Raw genomic sequence first — 15,190 nt, 5'->3', positions numbered from 1 at the left:
TTAGGGATCGGCCGGAGTACATGTTTAAGAAATGTATTGTTCAGATAATGTCTTTGTTATTATATATCAGTTACAGTGTTTTACAAATGGTACTATCCTGCTTTGTAGTTCTTTCTACATGTTTAACCAAGGTATTGTTAAGATAATGTCTCTATTAAAATGAATCAGTTGCATTGTTTTAGGAATGATACTTTTCTGCTTTGTCGTTCTTTATACATGTTGAAACAAGGCATTGTTAAGATAATGTCTCAGCTAATATGAATGAATCACACTGATTGAGAATTGCTACTCTCATGCTTTATTTCCCATTAAGATAAGGTATATCAGTAGATGTTTTTCTTCTGGGAGTACAAGTCATCAACCCTTATTTCTCAATAATTGTTTCCCTTATACCTATTGTTGCTTATAGGGACATCAAAATTAAATCTCGGTTTTATTCTGACTATGATTTTAGTTGAACTGCACAAATGGAGCCAATGTGTCTAAGGCAAACTACTGCATTAGTGGGTCCAGTTGGTCTTACCACTTTGCAGAAAGAAGTAGTCACTGTTTGCGCTACATTACACAAGGAATGATCGAGAAGCTTTACGTAGTATTAGTAGACACTGGTGACATGACTAGTCTGCAGAGAGCATAGGAAACTCTACAGCACCTGGAGTGCACTGGGCAAAAAGTGCCCAAACAAGTACAGGAAGCCAGGATAGGACTCCAAATCTGTCAATGTCATTCTAAGCAACAATGATGGGGCATCTGGGTATGGTAATCTATTTACCGTACTTTCAGTTTGTTAGTCCACCAATTGGTTGGTTGACACTGGGGCCAATATTCATGTGTGTGCTGCTATGTCTTCGTTTTCTTGCAGCATATAAATACGATATCCACAGGGATGCTCAGCTTGATTTTAGTGGAACTACACAAAATGTCCGGATGGCTTGTGTTCTCCATAATACTTCATCATGCACAATATATCGAATGGTTCTCTAATCATTCGTCATCACCTTGAGCCAACAGACTATATGTTTGAATGGTGTTGCCAGCGTCGGCCATTAAGAAGGGTAAGAAGAAAGACAAAAAGAGAGATGGCTGCTTTACTTGTGGTTTAGAGGAACACTGGGCAAACAACTGCCCAAGAAAGTACCAAGAAGCCAGGACAGGACTCCAAGTCTGTCAATGTCACTCTAAGCAACAATGATGGGGCATCTGGGTATGGTAATCTGTTTACCGTACTTTTAGTTTGTTAGTCCACCGATTGGTGGGTTGACACCGGGGCCAATATTCATGTGTGTGCTGATGTGTCTTTGTTTTCTGGTAGCATATAAATACGAAATCCACAGGGATGCTCAGCTTGATTTTAGTGGAACTGCACAAAATGCTCAGATGGTTCGTGTCCTCCATAATACTTCATCATGCACAATACATCGAATGGTTCTCTAATCATTCGTTGTCACCCTGAGCCACCTCGAATGAAGGGGCGGGTTACATGTAGAGTCCAACTCGGATTAGGACTTAACCTATTTTGATGTCTTACCATGGGCTTCTCACCATGGGCTTCTTAACGTCTTGGGCTTCTTAACATAAGCCGTTTTTACAACCCGGCTTACAATCTGGCTTAACTGTCTGTCTTAACTTTCCAACTTACATGACTGTGTCTGCCGGCTTTCAATGCTTGACTATGTCTGCCGGCTTACAATGCTTGACTGTGTCTGCCGGCTTACATGACTGTATCTGCCGGCTTACATGACTGTGTCTGCCGGCTTAACCTGCTTAACTGCTCCCGCCGGCTTAACCTGCTTAATTGTTCCCGCCGGCTTATAGTCTGCCAGGTCACCAATGAAACATCAAGTCCCAGTCGGGTCATATCTCCGGCCGGGTCACACCGCGGGGTATATCCCCGACAACTGTCGACCCCCTCCAGCCTTCACGGGCTACTGTTCATCCACCGTCGACCTCCTCCAGCCTCCACCTGCGACTGTTCATCCACGGGCTCATGTTCATCCAGCCTCCACCGCACGCTACTCCACCGGCTAATGTTCAACCAGCGCTCTCCATGGGCTCCTATTCAACCACCCCTCCATGAGCTACTGTTCATCAAACCCTCCACCATCTACTGTTCATCTAGCCCTCCACGGGGTGGTCCTGTTCATCCAGCCCTCCACGGGGTCCTGTTCATCCAGCCCCAACCGGCTCGATCGATCGGGGTCCTATTCATCCAGAGGCAACACCACGGGGTCCTGTTCATCCACCCCCACCAGGAACTGTTCATCCACAGCCCCCAGCAACGCTCACTGTTCATCTAGAGGCAACATCGATCGGCTTCAGTTAGCAGCAGTAGCAAAGGAATCGCTCGATCGGGTTCAGTTAACAGCCATCGATCGATCGCTCAGGTTCAGTAACGTGTAGCCTGCAGTGCAACCGCTCGGGTTCGGTAGGCGAACGCCTCGCTCGGGTTCAGTTAGAGCCCAACGCCTCCCTCCCACGCGCGTGCGTGTACGAGAGAAACGCGCATCGCTTGGCCCCGACCACCCACTGTAACCGGGAACACCCTGATATTTTCCTCGCCCTCACTTCTACCATGGTTTTTTCCTTCATGGATGGCCCAAAGAATGTCATGCAGCTGCGTCTCCGGCCCGCCCAGGACGAAAAGCCCATTTTCTGCCATGATTTTTTGTCATAGAAGTAGGATCCCACCACATCTATGATGATACCGGGTTTTGTCACAATTATCGTCATAGAAGTGTCATAAGTGTGACATAATTTTTTTTCGTTCGGCCCAAAATGTCACGGATGTGTCTTTTTTTGTAGTGGAAAGGGCAATGCACGGTACCGAAGAGGCTAGCAATGATGGAAGGGTGAGACTGTGTATAATCCATGGACTCAACATTAGTCATAAAGAACTCACATACTTATTGAAAAAATATATTAGTCATCGAAACAAAGTACTATGCACATGCTCATAGGGGGATAGATTGGTAGGAAAAGACCATCGCTCGTCCCCGACCGCCACTCATAAGGAAGCCAATCAACAAATACCTCATGCTCCAACTTCGTTACATAACGGTTCACCATACGTGCATGCTACAGGAATCACAAACTTCAACACAAGTATTTCTACAATCCACAACTACCCACTATCATGACTCTAATATCACCATCTTTATATCACAAAACTATTGCAAGGAATCAAACATATCATATTCAGTGATCTACAAGTTTTATGTAGGATTTTATGACTGACCATGTGAATGACCAATTCATGTACACTCTCTAAATAGATATAAGTGAAGCAAGAGAGTTTAATTCTTTGTACAAAAGATATGCCCATGCTCTAACAAATATAAGTAAAGCAAAATAGCATTCTACAAATGGCGGTTTTCTATGTGAAGAGAAACAGGTAATCCAAACTTCAAATGATATAAGTGAAGCACATGAAGCATTCTATAAAGCCATACTCAAAAGATTTAAGTGAAGTGCAATGAGCATTCTATAAATCAACCATGGACTATCTCATACCAGCATGGTGCATCAAAGAAAAGTGAAAACTAAATGCAAAAGACGCTCCAAAATTTGCACATATCGCATGAACGAAACGAATCCGAAAACATACCGATACTTGTTGAAGAAAGATGGGATGCCTTCCGGGGCATCCCCAAGCTTAGACGCTTGAGTCTCCTTGAATATTTACTTGGGTTGCCTTGGGAATCCCCAATTTTGAGCTCTTGTCTCTCCTCCTTCTCCTCACATCGAGACATCTGCGATCTTCGAACACTTCATCCACACAAAACTCAACAGAAAGTTCGGAAAGATCCGTTAGTATAATAAAGCAGATCACTACTCTAAGTACTATTGCAAACAATTCATATTTTTTTTTGGTTGTATCTACTGTAATATAAATTTTCCATGGCTTAATCCACTCATAGAAATCGATAGTTTCATCAAAACAAGCAAACTATGCATCAAAAACAGAATCTGTCTTAAATAGGACAGTCTGTAGTAATCTGAACATTCACCATACCTCTGGTACTCCAAAAATTATAAAACAAATTAGGAAAAAAATTGTATAGCAAGACAGTGCAAAAAGTTTCAGAACCGTTTGACATTACAGTAAAAAAATGTAAAATCGCCCACTACAGCCAAAGTTTCTGTCTTGCACCGCACAAACCAACAAGCAATGTAAACATTCTAAAGGAAAATCTTGGTGCATTATTCTTGTTTTTAATCTTTATAAAAGCACACAATAGAAATAAATGACTCTCCAAAACTTCCGGGTTGTCTCCCTGGCAACGCTTTCTTTAAAGCCATTAAGCTAGGCATATAGTGCTCAAGTAATGGATCCACCCGGATCCCAAGGTATATCAAAGCCAATTTTAATTAACAATGATTTGTGATTTAGTAGTGAGCACAAAGTATCATATATCATGCAACAATGAAGTCTAACTCTCTTCCTATGCATCGGCATGTCATAAAAGAACAATTCATGCACACATAGTAAAGGCCAATGCATAGTATAAACAATTTTTTGCAATTTTATCATATTGGAAACATGGGGAGGCAGAGATGTAGTTCCTCTTTCATAATAATTGCAAGTAGGAGCAGCAAGCATATGCATATTATATTCATCAAAATTATCATGTGCAACGGTAAAATGCAACCCATCAATATAATCCTTAATAAGGGCAGACTTCTTCGATATAGTGTAGTCGGGAGAATTCAAAAATATAATAGGACTATCATGCGTGGGTGCAATAGCAACAATTTCATGTTTAACATAAGGAACTATAGCAAGTTCATCTCCATAAGCATAATTCATATTGGCATCTTGGCCACAAGCATAGCAAGCATCATCAAAAAGGGATATTTCAAAAGAATCAACGGGATCATAACAATCATCATAGCATTCATCCTTCGGGAAATTCGAAGGGAAATTAAACAATGTATGAGTTGAAGAGTTACTCTCATTAGAAGGTGGGCACGGGTAGCTAATCCGTTCTTCCTCCTTTTGTTCTTCGCTCTCCTCATCATCTTTTTCATCCAATGAGCCCACAGTTTCATCAATTTCTTCCTCCATAGACTCCTGCAAAGTATTAGTCTCTTCTCGGACAGCGAAGACTTTCTCAATAAATTCATCAATATCATAATTGTATTTATAATTCTCATAGAAATATTTAAGGATAGCTAAATTTTCAAGTCTATAAACTGAATCATCAAAATCTTCAAACTCTTTAAACAAAGATTCAATTTCACAAGCACCCTTAAAAGCAACAAATTTTTCTATTCATTCCACATCACAGTAATCATATATACCATTAGCATAAGAAGCTAAGTTTTCATTATCATTACATTCACATGAAAAGGAAGGTGTGGAGCCTTCATCCTAGAGCAACAAGTATAATCATATCTCAAGCATAGTTGCCGAGCATACTAATGGAACATATAAATTTGATCCCATAATAGTTTCCCTTTTTGAGTCAAGCGATAATCCCTAAAGTATTCACGTTGATACAACATGTCTCCCATTACATAATTGAATTGGGTTTTCTCAGGATTATTAAAGTAGTGCATAATATCTTTCACATAATGAGCATCGAGGGTTTTAGGAGGTTCCCCATCTCCATGAGTAGCAAGTAAACCTAATTTTTTTTGGTATTTCATGTTCCATATCCATAACTAAAGATAGAGAACAACTTAGAACAGCAAATAAAATCTACTTAGTGATAAAGCAAACAAGCACACACGAGAATAATCACCCCACGCTATAACTGCCCGGCAACGGCGCCAGAAAAAGGTCTTGATAACCCACAAGTATAGGGGATCAATTGTAGCCTCTTTCGATAAGTAAGAGTGTCGAACCCAACAAGGAGCTAAAGGTACAACAAATATTCCCTCAAGTTCTATCGACCACCGATACAACTCTACACACGCTTGACGTTCTCTTTACCTAGAACATGTATAAAACTAGAAGTACTTTGTAGGTGTGACGGGATAGGTTTGAGAGAATATAAAGAGCACGTAAATAAAAACTAGGGGCTGTTTTAGGTAAAGAAGCAATAAAGTTAGTATAGCGAGTGCGGAAAAGTGGTGGTAGGAGTTGCGAAATTGTCCCTAAGCAATTGACTATGTTACTAGACCGATAACAAGTTTTATGTGGGAGAGGCCACTGCTAGCATGTCATCCTTGACTTGGAATTCTATGCACTTATGATTGGAACCCCTGTTCAAGAATTCATCCGATTAACCAGTTAACTTGCCGATTAATCCCTACTCATAGGGTCACCGAGTAGCCGATAAACCGAAAAACCATCCGATTAATTGATTAAATGTCCGATTAACTTGCCGATTAGCCGATTAATCCCCTACTCGCTAACTAACCGAGCAGCTACCAGTTAACGATCTCCTCAACAATGATTGGAACTATTAGCAAGCATCCGCAACTACTAATGTTTATTAAGGTAAAACCCAACCATAGCATTAGGATATATTGGTCCCCCTTCAATCCCGTTGTCGGTGTCAAAACCGGCGGATATCGGGTAGGGGGTCCCAAACTGTGCGTCTAAGGCGGATGGTAATAGGAGGCAGGGGACACAATGTTTACCCAGGTTCGGGCCCTCTCGATGGAGGTAATACCCTACGTCCTGCTTGATTGATCTTGATGATACGAGTATTACAAGAGTTGATCTACCACGAGATCGTAGAGGCTAAACCGTAGAAGCTAGCCTATGATTATGATTGTTGTTGTCCTACGGACTAAACCCTCCGGTTTATATAGACACCGAAGGGGGCTAGGGTTACACCGAGTCGGTTACAAGGGTGGAGATCTACATATCCGAACTGCCAAGCTTGCCTTCCACGCAAAGGAGAGTCCCACCTGGACACGGGACGAAGTCTTCAATCTTGTATCTTCATAGTCCAACAGTCCGGCCAAAGCATATAGTCCGGCTGTCCGAGGACCCCCAAATCCAGGACTCCCTCAGTAGCACCTGAACCAGGCTTCAATGACGATGAGTCCGGTGCGCAGATTGTCTTCGGCATTGCAAGGCGGGTTCCTTCTCCGAATACTCCATAGAAGATTTTGAACACAATGATCGTGTCCAGCTCTGCAAAACAAATTCCACATACCACCGTAGAGAGTGTATTATTCCACAAATCTAATCTGCTGACAACTTTTCACAACGTGACATCACAACATGGCCCGGTCATTACGAACCGTTTTTCCCTGCTTGCCATTGCATGTGTTGCGAGGCGGTTTTCTTGGCACTTCTTGTCGAAGCAGAGATCGTGTCCCCCTATCACGAGATTCTCATCAATACGGGTGTGGGTAACCCAACCGTTCTTGTTAATATGACTCCTTGATTTTAGGCAAGTTCCAAATGGGCACGCGGAGGACGCTTGATATTCGCCCTCTTTATAAAGGGGCCAAGGCCTGTCCTTTTCTTCTCGCGCTCGATCCTTCCCTACCCCCACCTTGAGTTCCGACACCCAAGGTTTCAGGCTAAGTGCTTCGGACCTTCAACCATGTCCGGATCCAACCTTCAAGGCCGGTGGATGGCCTCTTCTGTCATAGAGGAGGACATCAAGAAGCTAAGAGAAGCCATGTATCTGACCGCCGAAATCTCGCACAGGCTGCCTGCTCAAGGGAAGGTCATCCCCACTCCCGAACCCAACGAGAGCGTCGTATTTGTTTCCCACTTCCTCCGAGGGCTAGGTTTCAGTCTTGACTAGTACAAATGCCCGTGCGTTGCAACGGGTGGAAAAATTGTAAAACCTGTTCTGTGTGCCATTACACGGCATTTCGTATATGTAGTTCCGATAAACATCGGTAATGTGATTACAGTATTGTCGCTTTTTGAAGCATGAAGTGTGGACATATATCTATGCGTTGCAACGGGAGAACACAACACGCAAGATGCGAGAATTAGGTTGTGCAGATGTGGCCAAGATCTCGAGCGCAAACATTAACCGGCGTGTCTTCAAACACGGAGTCCTCACACCATGGAATTGCCTCATGCATCCAGGCGATGCAATTCTTGAGTGGTTCCAACTTCCAAACCTACGTGGAAATTGATTATGTGGTCGTGCCTAGGATGTATCAAAGGAACATATGCTAACATGAGATAAGAACTTGTTTAGTTTAGCTGCCTGCTCTGGTTTTGAGTAGTGCGGCCTTCCCCGAATCTTGTAACAGTTTGAACACCTGACCGGTGTGCACCTTTTCTTTTGTCTTCTTTGGATCTGGTTGATCTCTGTAGTGTTGAACCAGTTGATATAAAAAAAGGACTTTTAAAATACCATTTGGAAAACTGAAAATATGATGGCGTTATCACGGGTTTAGATCCTAAGGACCAATCCAAAATATTATTTGGCTGAAACGTACGTTGCCATGAGTAAACATTTTTTTCGGACAAAATAGATACAAAAAGCAAAATAAATATGAAAATCCAACACAACATAAGAATAGAATTGCCGCCTGGATGTTTTTTATGTACATGACATGATTTGAAAAATCATTGAATCTTATGTAACTGTACTGAATGAATATTATGGTCATTGGTAAAGACACAAGGCACATGTAACATGCAGGGGTTACGAATATGTCTATGCCCAACCGGTTAGACGCACAACTCCAATCCCTGTCGTTGCTACTTCATGTGGATGTGCCCTGTATGGTACTTCTCCCTCTCTCTTCCACTGCACACACTGACACATGCATGTCTTACATCAACACATGCATGCCTACTTTATCTTCCCTCTGTCCTCTAACTCCACCACTTTTTATTTTCTTTTGACAATTTATATGGCTCATATTTTAAAACCAAAATTGCGTTTTTAATCCTTTTTACATATTTGAACTCGTGACGCCAAGCCCTTTAGAACAAGACCAGTCTTGGATACATTTGAAACACATTTTTGTTTCAAACAGTGAAGAACTTTCTGAATAGTTGGTTTGCACTTCGTAAGAAATATGAAAGAACTTTGCTAGAATTTTTATCTAAATCCAAAGAACTTTGTTAACATGGTCTCCGAACTTTGCCATAAAAATTAGAAGAACTTTGTATACACAGCATGATTTTTGCTTTGTGGTGCGTTAAAAAAAGGAATCTTCAGAATATTAATTTTTATGTCAGATTTTAATTAGTATCCACGTAGTTTACGGGCACAACTAAAAGGAATTGCAGTCTACCATGCCGTCCCAAAACCTGATGAATGCAGCGACTTGTGACAAAAAATAAAATACTATACCATACATTGCATGGCTGACACAGTGGTGGCCCACATCGATTGGATATCACATAAGATGAGCGGCAGGGATTCGCGTTGCGTGCGCAAGGCGTTAGGAAAAATCCACGTTCCAGGGGTTATAGCCTGGAAGAAGGCACCTTTTTTCTTTGCTTCTTCTTTGCATGGCTAAAATCCATTTTTTAGAGCAGCAAAGGATGTACAGGTTTTCAACCACAATTAAAAATCCTTTAAACAATGGCTTGTTTTACTGCCAAAAAAAGAAAGATATCCTGGGAACTGGATGCTGTGTTTTGTTACTATGGAATTGTAGAACATGTCAATGGTTGGCCGCATAAAGAAAAGAGGAGGATCAAGATGTTTCTGTGATTAATTCATAACATCTCTTGCTACACATCCTGCTCTGGTAGAGAATTGGCATTGACAACAAATCCAACTGAAACTTCTTCCTCAGATTTTTGGTTTGATCCTGTAGTTCATGCTCCTGCGGCTCATTTTGTCAGCCATTAAATAAACAATAGTAACAGAAGGAGCATACTATCTAGGGTGAGAATAAAATGAAGTTCCTGATTCACCATGACCTTATTTTTTAGGTCAAATAGCTCATCAAATAATACCTTATTCTGCAAAAGTATGCGGCTTCGACATAAGCAAGGCAGAACCACTAAAAGAACGGTCATATATAGTTAACCTGACTACAGTTGATACATCACCATTTGGATGCTCTGAAGTAAAGAGGTTTTCACTAAGAGAATTCAAAACTAATACATGTTCTGAAACTGAAGCAGTATTTGTATAACAGAAAAAGTTCTGAAGCTACTGAACCTTACCTTATGTAACAAGTTTTCTACCTTCCTTGACCTGATATGCTTGACGGATATTTCTGTTTGATTCTCAATTTGATCATGCTCATTCATGCTAAGTGGACCTATAAATACACTGAGTATATTTGTACTACTACGACTGAGGGTTGATAAATTGGAGCAACATTGCAATATATATACAACAAGTAACTGTTCAGCCCCATCTCTCAAAACTACCTTTGTATGCATATTTCCAAGTTTTATAAGAAACTTGAGTATCATCAGGGGATGTTGGATCGTGTTGTAACATTGTTACTGCAGTAAAAAGTAAAGTAAAGCACAAACCTATAAGCTAGGGACTTTGTGAAAACAAAAGTCATTTCTAGCATGAATAAAATAAAAAATGTAGTAATAAACTTTATTAGAATATGGCTTCATATTCTGAACAGTGCAGGCAAAGGTTTTTGGTTAAATATTCTGAAAATCTGCATCTGTTGTACATAGATGTTGCGTGAGAATATCCAAACATAGTACATATATATGCAATTAACTATTATAGCACATAATAGAATGAATACAAAGAATTGGAAAACATCAATGGGTGCTTCTACCTAAACCAAAAGGCGGTTCAATCTTCCTTCTGCAAAGGATAACCTTATAACAACAAATTTAAGAAGGAAAGAAATATAGGCAATCACTACCTACATTACACATCACAAAAGCCATATGCTTAATTACACCAGGAGCTCGATTGCACAAAGTTTCACAGCTCAAACTTCTACACTCACCGGTCCATCCATCATCCATGGCGGATCCACCACATGCTTGGCTTCAAGTTTGGATGGTTTGCCACGTTCATCTCACACGACATGTCACACTGCATCCATGAATCAATCCAGTTAATGTTCCGGGACAGGAAAAAATTCAGAGTAAATCCATCGCTGCATGCATGGGTCGATGAGAGATGGTCGATCAATTGTTCAATCAGATGGATTACAAGTGAGAAGCAGTTGACTCAGATGGCGCACGACGCATAGCTCGACCTTTGGATGTCTAACGGTCGCAAAACATAAAGGTGGGATGATTCCGTAACTGTACTGAAGGTTTGTGCGATTAAGATCACTGAAATATATACCTGATTTCAAGTATTTCTTCACGCCTTTGCTGGTGTTCCTCGGTGATGCCCAACAAATATCTCATTAGACTGAAAACAACAAAGTCTGTTTGTTGTTGCTTGCCTGAAATCAGCAAACTCATGTACATATAGTACTGAATTTGACACTGCTTTGTAGTGCTTCCAACTACTGATAGATATATAGAGTTCACCGAGTAGTACATGGTTATGAGTCAGATGATAGTTTAAGAATCGAGGATCAAGTACTCTTATCTCATTGATCACTAATAGTTGTAAGTTTCAGAATGTGCATTGTGCACAAATACTGACAGTACAGAGTTCATCGAGAAGTCAAAGGTTATCTGTAAGATAATATCTTTGCAATCAAGGGCGAAATACTCTGAATAGGCGGTCATACAATATCTGCCAAGAATTTAGGACCTACCTTATAACCTATAAAGGGGGCAAACCTTTCAAAATGATTGTAGGAAATATGTATCATGCAACTTTGTTTCAAGCACAATACCAATTAAAAACCTCACGTTGCTGTCACAAAAATACATAGACAGTCTTTACAATTATGACAAGAAAATTCAGTATGGATGTATGTTAACTTGGAGCTGTCGCAAGGTTCAGTCTTGACCTCATGAACAAATTCGATCTCAAATTGACTTGAGTCGCATTATTTATGGACGAAAATAATTCAAAAACAGTGGCAATAGATAAATCATCGCATAGAAATATATCAAAACAGGGATATTTATCGTCCATGCGCTGCTGTGAAGAAACCAATCAAATATGAACCTGTTATTCGATATGGCATATAAAGAACACAATATGGAGCGTAGCTTTCTTTCTGTTTGAATTTTTGTCTGCTATCCTCAAGTTCAGATGCTATGATCTAGATGCATGTATGGAAGTAGCTTATAATAATGTATTTCTGGATATGCTAAGTTTTACCTGTCAATGTTCAGTACCAGCAGCAATTCGTACCATTCCATTGGGGGTGCAGATACTCCAGTGCCTAGCTAGAGAGCAGTTGCATTGGCCTTCTTCTTCCACAGATTGATTCTTTCCAAATCAGACACGGGTCTCGCGCGCGAGCACAACGCCGTTCACCGCCCGCAGCACCCCTGAAGCAAGCTGTTGACGTCCGCATCGTCAAGCTGCAGCCGCCGTCGCTGGCTCCAGGACAGCACCTCCTCCTCGTCGCCCGTCAAACCACCGCCCCGGCCCCGGCGCCATCGGCAACGGCCCGACGCCGTGCTACCGCGCCCGAGCCCCGGCGAGGCAGCCTCCATCCTCCCAAGCGAGCACGCCGGCCGCCGCCGTCGCCCTCGCCAAGCCCCCGCCGGAGCGCCACCGGCCGGCGTCCTCCTGCGCCTCATCAACCCCTCCTCCTCGAGCCCGCGCGCCGCCGCCTCGGCCTCGCCTCACCGACGACAAGCCCCCGCCGGAGCTCCCCGAGCTCGCTCGCCTCCTCGCCGGAAGCCGCCGCCGCTGGGAATGGATTCGCCAACGCCAACCGCGACGCCTCGCCCCCTTCCCGGGGTCGGGCAACGCGTACGCCCGCCTCCTTGGCTCCTGGCAAACGGCTCCGCGTGGCAGTGCGTGCCCGGCGGTGGTGGATGGGAATGGATAAGCAGCCGTGGTACGCGGTGGTGATTGCCGGGAGTTTTATGTAAAAATGAAACGTTTTCTTAACTTAAAATAGGACCGCGGGTTGAATTCTCATAACCAAAGGGACTTTTTTGCAAATTTGCTAATGACAGACGCTGCTTTATTAGTAGGTAGAGATCAGAGGGCTTATGTTCTATTACGGGTTCGATTTCCATGATCTAGCCCCAGATTCCATCCTTCACATCTCGTCGTTTATCGTCGTATGTGAGGCCTTCCTCCGCATCACCCCACACTTCGGCTTATGGCTCAAGACCTTCAATGTGAAGCCGAAGACGATCGATGGGCGACAAGCATAATGCGGAGGTGCCACAATAAGCAAAGGCGTCGATGCCCCATGGCCAAAGGGTTCCTTCCCGGAGGTGTCCAACTTATGGCAGCGGGAGTGATTTTACATCACAGCTCCCCGAAGTACTAAGTGGGTATCTCCCCTCGCCTTCTGCTCGGGCCCCCCGCCGCAACTGGCATCATGGGTCAACAAGGGGCTGGACTGGGGGCCAGTTAATGACGTGCCGACATTGCAGAGTCGCATCCGGGATCTCCTCAAGAGAGATGTCAGCCTTGTCAAGGTAATGCAAGTCATGCTAGTTCGTCGGGTCCTGTCATGCCAACGTCGATCTCTTCGTATGTGGGAGTTCAACCCGGAAGGACCGCGAGCTATTCAACAGTTCTTCGGCATGACACTTGAAGCGATGTATGGATTGTTCTTCGGATCACGAATAAAGTGTCCGGACACCACCGAGGATGCGGGTCTCAACTGCAACCGTCCAGATACCCAGGTGAGTAATTTTGCGGCTGAACATGCTGTCTTTTTATTTGTCACAATATCATTCTGAAAAAATCGATCTTGGCCAGGACTGGATAAGAAAGCCGAAGATGATCAGGTGTTCGGCCCCCCTTCCCAAAGGCTCACCGGATCCTGTACTAGCCAGGATGCTCGAGAACGCACTGTATCAAGTGCCATCAGGGGAAGATAAAGGGAGGGATAAAGAAGCCGAAAGCGGGCCTCACGCATTACTCGTCCAAACCGGGGGGATTAGTGTCTCCATGAAGGAGGAGGATCGGAGAGAAGAATCTAGAATTCCCTCTCCCCAAGGAAGGAAAAGGACTGCCTCTGACGACTCGGAAACAAAAGGTTCCAAACGAGGGAAGAAACCTTCGCCAGGAGGCACTGCCCCGGAGGGCGTCCTTACCACACAGTGTCCGCAAGGGGGCCAGCCCTCCACCGAGTTGTAAGTGAATCAAGAGTACTTTTGGTAAATATATCCTGTTTTATCTCCGAGGACAATAACCGAGACATATATCTTGCAGTCCGGCTCATAGCCCTTCTCAGCAGAGTTCGTCTTCGGGGGATCTTCTTTCGGAGATGATGGAGAGAGAAACGCCTCCCCCTGCCTCCCCGCCTCCTGGGGCGGACAACCCTGAGGTGTCATCATGGAGGGTTTCTCCTGATCCGCCAAGGCCAGAAGGTAACCCTTCGGCCACCCGCAGTCCGGAATATTCGTCTCCTATGGAGAGCAACAAAAAGAGCCCGGGACTGTCCGGTGGGAAACGGAACGCACTGATGAGTCTTTCGAAGAAAGCGGCTATTTCAGAGGAGCATCATACTTTAATGAGTACGGTGGTTGAGAGGATCTCATCCGCCACAAGTGGGTTGCATGAAGCTTTTACGAGCCTACTAAGAGGCTTTGAGGTACGCAAAGTAATATATAAATTTTTTGATGGTACCACACATGCTAGGTGTGGTCTATACAGATAGTAGCCCCTGAGACTCTGGTTGCTCTCCAGAGGCAGCAAACAGAGGATCATAGTCCCAGGTAATAATCACGCTGCTTTCATGTGCATGCGGCTGACGGTCCGGTGGCTGGCCGGACTGCTGAGTTTGCCGGTTTGAGCCGGCAACTTGATGCGGCAGATGTCGACATTGCGCTTGTGAACAAGCGGCTTGACGAGGCATAAGGTATGTATTTTTGGGTGGTCAACAAATATTAAGAGGAGCATGATGCTAGTATCTATAATATGTTGTGACTGCAGATGGAGCTGCTGCCGTGGAGACCCTTCGGGCGGAACTTGCCCGAGCCAAGGAACAAGCCAGGAGGAGTGATGCGGCCGCCCTAAAGGCGGCATAAGACTTAAGAGCCGAATAGGCTACTCATTGCAAGAACAAAGATAAAATAGCCAAGATGGCTGATGAGCTGAAAGATGCCGCCGGCCGATATGAGCTTCTTGAAAAGGAAAGCCAAGCGAGAGCGGCTGACATGAAGAGAGTCGTGGAAGCAGCCAAGGAAACCCGTTCCGAAATCAGAGCGGCGAAGGAGGAGCTCTGTCAAGCCGGAGATATCATGGCTGGGAAGCCCTTTTTGTTG

At 43.7% G+C, this 15,190-nt stretch overlaps 1 long non-coding RNA gene across 1 annotated transcript; it reads right to left on the bottom strand.

The window, feature by feature from the left end:
* Positions 1-10,508: 10,508 nt before the first annotated feature.
* Positions 10,509-12,748, bottom strand: LOC119334203. Its single transcript, XR_005161245.1, has 2 exons — positions 11,169-12,748; positions 10,509-10,910 (listed from the first exon to the last, which is right to left on the bottom strand). It is a non-coding gene; the product is annotated as an uncharacterized LOC119334203 (long non-coding RNA).
* Positions 12,749-15,190: the final 2,442 nt, after the last annotated feature.

This window comes from Triticum dicoccoides, chromosome 7A (assembly GCF_002162155.2).
Source record: "Triticum dicoccoides isolate Atlit2015 ecotype Zavitan chromosome 7A, WEW_v2.0, whole genome shotgun sequence".
In the NCBI taxonomy this organism is placed as follows: Eukaryota; Viridiplantae; Streptophyta; class Magnoliopsida; order Poales; family Poaceae; genus Triticum; species Triticum dicoccoides.
The sequence above is the reverse complement of the archived record's forward strand: the minus strand, read 5'-3'. Positions and strand labels throughout refer to the sequence as shown.